Genomic DNA, 6,000 nt, shown 5'->3' with positions numbered 1-6,000 from the left:
AATTTGAACGATCAGGACCAGATGCAGAGCGGACAGGGTGGGGCGTGGGGGGGAAGAAAAGGAGGTGTGGGGTGAAAAACAGAGACGGAGAAAGACACTTTAGACACTAAAGACGGAGAAAGACACTTTGGTCTCTTTAGGTGCAGGGTGGCGGTGTGAAATCACCTCTTAAGCTGTCTCTAGCTCTTCCGGATTTTTTAAGTTATAATACTTAAAATAAAATATTTTGAAAAAATCTTTAAAATGCTGAGGTTAGTGCTGAAAGAGAAGAATTCCGTCTCGAATTTGACAAAGTCTTATTCATTGAACATCTCATTATCTCTAGCCGCTTTATCCTGTTCTACAGGGTCGCAGGCAAGCTGGAGCCTATCCCAGCTGACTACGGGCGTCACTGAAAAATTAATTTACATAAAATAATAAATATATACAATAAATACATTATTAAAGTTAAATGAAAACAATAAGGTGAGACTTTTTACAATTTATTTATATATATATATAGTCTGTACATAAACTACCAGTCAAAAGTTTGTACGCTCCTTCTAACTTGGTGTTTTATTTATTTTTATTCAAAAGTAATGATGGATGTCGTTTCTCTTTACTTAGTTGTTTGGTTCGTGATATCATACGTATGGATTACTACTGTTGTGGTGTTGAATAGGGCTATTGAATAGGGTATTTTTATTATTTACTATTCACCGTTTGATCTCAAACGCATCAAGACGGCAAGAAACTCATCCACTAATTAATTTTTGACGAGACACAGCTGTTAATTGAAAAGCATTCGAAGCTGGTTAAGATAATGCCAATAGTGTGTAAAGCAAATCGTTGTCGGGGAAACGCCGGATACGATGAAGAATCTCAAATACGAAGCACTTTTTTTGTTTACGACATAATTTCATATCTGTTCCAGATGTTATTTTATAGTTTCGATGTCTTCAGTGTTCTACAATGTAGGAAATGTGTCAAAATACAGAAAAAGAGAACCTATGAATGAGTAGAGTAGCGGGTGTGCAAACTTTTGACTGGTACTTTGTATAAATTTATAACTTTATAGGTAAGGTTATGTTGCATACATAAGACATTGTAGAAGTTGCTATTCGTTATGAGCAGGCATTAGCAGCGTTTATAACGGGTTATAAGTCAGGTTTGTTCATTATTTGTGTCACTCCACCAGATTTTCATCCCTGATGCTGAGATTATTGATGGATTGTGAGTTCTACCTGCTGCGTCACACCACCAAGCCTCCGTATACAGGAAATACAAACCAACGCGAAATTGGACTGAGGGAAGTGACTGTAAATCTGACATGAACTCATGTACATACAACCCAAAATGGTCCATGTTCCAGGCAGGAAGCTTTCAAAATGTCCACGATGTTTCATTTAATCTGAAGTCGTTGCGTAGTGACTCGAGATTAATAATAATAATGATGTTTCAGCTCGGTCTAAAGTGTATTTTTGGACCAGAATGACACGACTTTTACTCTGGATTTGCAAAACAGTGATCAGTAATTTAATTCGATGCGTTATTGATTGGTTGGCACCATGCCAAATTCATTTTTGGCTCTGTGCCAATGATGTCAGAGTATTAGTCGCAGATTAGTTTCTAACACGGGACCAACTTTAGGCTGGACAAAATGTTACCAACAAAACTAGAACTGTTGTTGATGCAAGATGGTCATAAAATGTGTTTTTATTCTTTCTAACCTCTGAACATGCCAAGTTGAAAACATGGAGACCAGGACTCTGAGTCAGTCGGGACATGGACACTGTCGAGGGTGGACTCATTTCTGGTTCTGGATAGAAACTACATGGTAGACACTTAAAGGAGAACTGAAGTCATTTTTAAACTTGCTTTATTTCTTAATTAATGTGTTATTCAATTACCTTTTCAGTTTTAGTAACCTTATATCATGACTCGTATCAGCAACTAATTGCAAGTAAATATTATACTTATCGGCCTATTTGGTAGCCTGGCAAGCCAGACTAAATGTGAATATTTAGTCTGGCCTCACTCGTAGACATTTCCGAAGGGTGTGGGAGGAACAACCCGCTGTCTTTCAAACTGTCTCTGTGCGTATAGGCCAACGCTCTGACCAATCAGCGCAACAGTGACTGTGACGTAGTCAGAGCGACAGAAAGCAGTGGGGGAGGCCTTGAAATAAATAAATAATTTTTCAAAATGCGTATTAATTAATAAACAGGTTCTAGATATTAAGAAGTTTGGAGATAATGACCACAAGTTTGGAGTCTGTACCACATACACTCATTTTTTCCAAGTGTTTTTCAAGGGTTTGCTTAAACTGTTTTTGAGAGTTTTTATTTAGTGGTGTTTGGTGAAATAATTTCCCTTAAATTTAAAATAACGGGAAAATAAGAAACAATCAAAAAGTAATGTTTCAAAGCTGTTTATTAATTCTTCGTACTGCACAAACTAGCCCCATCCTTTTGGCTACGAGTGGAGCCAGCTGGTAGATCAGACTTTTGCCATAGCCGGTCGGCAAAACAGCGAAAACGTCCTTCTTGAAAAGGAATGAGCGGAGAGCCTCTTCCTGCTCATGTTTCAACGAAAACTCCAAGTCTAATTCTTCTAAAACTGATTCCAAAGCGGAGTCAAACGCGCGCTGTTCACTAGCCGTAGCCATCTTTCCTGCTGTGCTTTCTCCAGCGTCGCGCAGCCTTGTCGTCACTCCTGCAAAAGCCCGCCCAAAGAATCCAAACAAAAACCTTGCATTGTGATTGGCGGGCACGATTTGATGCCCGGGGTGTTTTGTTGATATGGTGTGAGGCTAGACTCACTCGTAGGCAAAAATATTTTTGGCCGCTAGGCGGGTGGGTCTAGTTTACTAGACTACCTATTTGGTTCTTAGCCGTGTTGAATTTAGTTCGTTTGGTCCACAGCGGGCGTCGCTTATCCGCATGATCTTCACGAGACTTGTGCGAGACTTCGAAACGTGAAGTGTCAGCCAGGTGTCAGTGCCGCCATTTTGAAAACTGTTTTCCAAACGAAGTATTGCACAAAAACGAGTTTGAATGACGATTACCGCCGACTTTTTTCAAACTTTCCTGATTGCCATCAAAACAAACAAAACTTCCGGCTTGATCACATCAGCATTCAAAAGAGGGCGCGCGCGTCTTTTGACTATCCCTGTGTCCGAAATCGCTCCCTACTCACTATCTAGGGCGCTATATAGTGAGGATGCCATTTTGTAGTGCTGTCCGAAACCTCAGCGAGGATTATTTACTCCCTATATAGTGCACTCAAAGTTTCCCACAGTGCATCACGAAAAGCAGTGTACAACGATGGTCACTAACCAAAGCAATATATCCCATCATGCATTGTGGTCACACTGAAAGAAATCAAAATAAAAGTCTCAAATGTGATTTAATAAAAGGCAGCGGAGAAGAAGAAAGGATTCAGGCTTGATTTAAAAGAACTGAAAGCTGCAGGTACTTTGTATTGATTAATGTGTGAAATGCCCTCAGTATAATATGGATTTATCACAAAAACGCATGCATGTATTTATTATTCTGAAACCCACCAGCCGACTGATCTGGCACGTTTTAATTGTGCGACAGTAATGACGTAAATACCAGCGCGGCGGACTAGTGTCCGAAAGCATTTTTTCATTTTACCAATGAGCTCACTATATAGTCCTCTATACAGTAATTCCCTATATAGGGAGTAGGGAGGAGTGAACGAGTGAGTGATTTCGGACACAGGGAACGTTGGCAGATGTCGGTCACTTTGATTTCATGCACTATTTTCATCCCAAAGCCGAAGTTTGTGTCGAATCACAAAGTTGCAGTCAAAATTCTTCCGAAGAACAGACCAACACTTTATTGACTAGTTTTGTAGAGATATACAGTACTGTGCAAAAGTCTTAGCCCCCTTTTTTTTAATATAAACTCTGTTATAGATTTCTATTTTATGACTTCTACATTATCAAGTCAGAACATTTACAAAAACATTTTAGAGCTCCAAATGTTCGTTGTTAGGTTTTTTTTTCAGCACAAAATTAAATGTTACAGGGGGAAAAAAAAAGTTTGTAAATGTTTGAGCAGCATATTCCGTAAGAGAGCATTTTTCAGATTCAAAAAGAAAACATAATGAAGGCCAGGCTTGTAGTACTCGAGTCCAGGACTCTGACTCGAGTCCAACTCGTGCCCTAATTTTAAAGACTCGTGACTTGACTTGGACTTGAGCACTGATTACTTGGACTCGGACTCGTGCGTTAACTGCATTCGGACTTGTAAATTGGAGACGAGGACTCGGATTTTTTCTTTATTTTTTGTAGCATGTCATAATAATTTCTCATCTCATCTCATTATCTGTAGCCGCTTTATCCTTCTACAGGGTCGCAGGCAAGCTGGAGCCTATCCCAGCTGACTATGGGCGAAAGGCAGGGTACACCCTGGACAAGTCGCCAGGTCATCACAGGGCTGACACATAGACACAGACAACCATTCACACTCACATTCACACCTACGCTCAATTTAGAGTCACCAGTTAACCTAACCTGCATGTCTTTGGACTGTGGGGGAAACTGGAGCACCCGGAGGAAACCCACGCGGACACGGGGAGAACATGCAAACTCCACACAGAAAGGCCCTCGCCGGCCCCGGGGCTCGAACCCAGGACCTTCTTGCTGTGAGGCGACAGCGCTAACCACTACACCACCGTGCCGCCCGTCATAATAATTTGACATAAGATATTTATATCTACATTTGTTATTGTACTAATTTCAGCTAAGAGTGTCATGCCTGCGTGCATCAGATAGACTCTCGGGTGCACTCTGGACAGCGCGCACACCAAGCGGACTCTTGCGTGCGTGCACCGTAAACGACTCGCACCCACACAGGATTAAGGCGCAATCAGCGCACCGATTTAAAAACTGTGAAAACACACTTACTTTGCGAAGTATTGAGTTGCGTTGCTGATACGTTACCGAGCCTTATTTCCTTGTTTGGCTTCCTGATTTCCTGTTTCTCGTCTTTGATTCTGCCGAGTCAACGATAGCCTGTTTGTGCCTCACTCGACCTGTTGTCTGTTTCACCGTTTTACGATTTTGCCTGCCGTTCTGGATTGTTTACCGTCTTCACGTGTATTAATAAACACACCTTCTGCACTTACATCCGTCTCCCAACCGTCTCTGACAGAATACTTCACACTCCCTGATAAAGAGAAGCACATTCACCTGTTCATACGCCATGTTCAGGAACAAACTCATGTTAATGGCACTAAACCACATGGTGCAGTTGGAGTCTTGTTCTCGGACTCGACTCGACTTGAAATTTTTTTTTTAATGACTCGAACTTGAACACTGGGGACTTGAGACTGGACTTGGACTCGAAGTTTAGTGACTCAGATACAGCACTGATGAAGGCTGCTGGGTTTTGGTGTAAAATGAAGAAGCGAGTGTGACAGTCAAAGTGTCCAGAAGAACTGCGGCTGGTTCTGTAAGATGCTCAGTAAAACCTACAGATCATTTCCGCATAAAACTGCACTCACTGGACCTCAGACTGCTATTTTATTTTATTTTTTCAACAAAGGGTCGTCTCACACCAAATATCGACTTTGTTTCATTTATTACAGCTTACTGTTTATAGTGGGGCGTTTTTAATGTTGAAACATTTCATTTCATTATTTTTTTTAAGCCATTTTTGTTCGACAGCGTTTCTTTATATGTGCCTAATAGTTTTGCACAAAATAAATATGGTGTATATAAAGCTATAGAAAATTCCCCATAAGTGTAAAACTGGTGAGACGTTTGGATGGGTCTCCAATAATTATTTCTCTAATTCTGCGTTTATTGCCTCACCTTTGTCAGAAAAGCTCTCGCCAAACGTCCTGCCGTTTGTTTAAAATGGAGAGCAGGTGCTTCAGCCATTGAATTAACATCGAATAGCAATTAACGAGGCGGCAATTTACAACCGTCGTGGCTTTAAAAAGGAGATGAGGCAGAATGAATGCTTCGGGGGGCTAATGAGCATTAGA

The 6,000-nt window shown here is 40.9% G+C and overlaps 1 protein-coding gene across 2 annotated transcripts in view; it reads left to right on the top strand.

Moving 5' to 3' along the window:
• The window catches only part of LOC132895138 (WD repeat-containing protein 7), a 217,294-nt gene that overhangs the window by 50,720 nt on the left and 160,574 nt on the right, over nt 1–6,000 (top strand). The gene's annotated exons all lie outside the window — the stretch shown is intronic.

Source organism: Neoarius graeffei, chromosome 12 (genome assembly GCF_027579695.1).
Source record: "Neoarius graeffei isolate fNeoGra1 chromosome 12, fNeoGra1.pri, whole genome shotgun sequence".
Taxonomy (NCBI): domain Eukaryota; kingdom Metazoa; phylum Chordata; class Actinopteri; order Siluriformes; family Ariidae; genus Neoarius; species Neoarius graeffei.
Note: the sequence above shows the minus strand (reverse complement) of the source record. Positions and strands in the feature narration are given on the sequence as shown.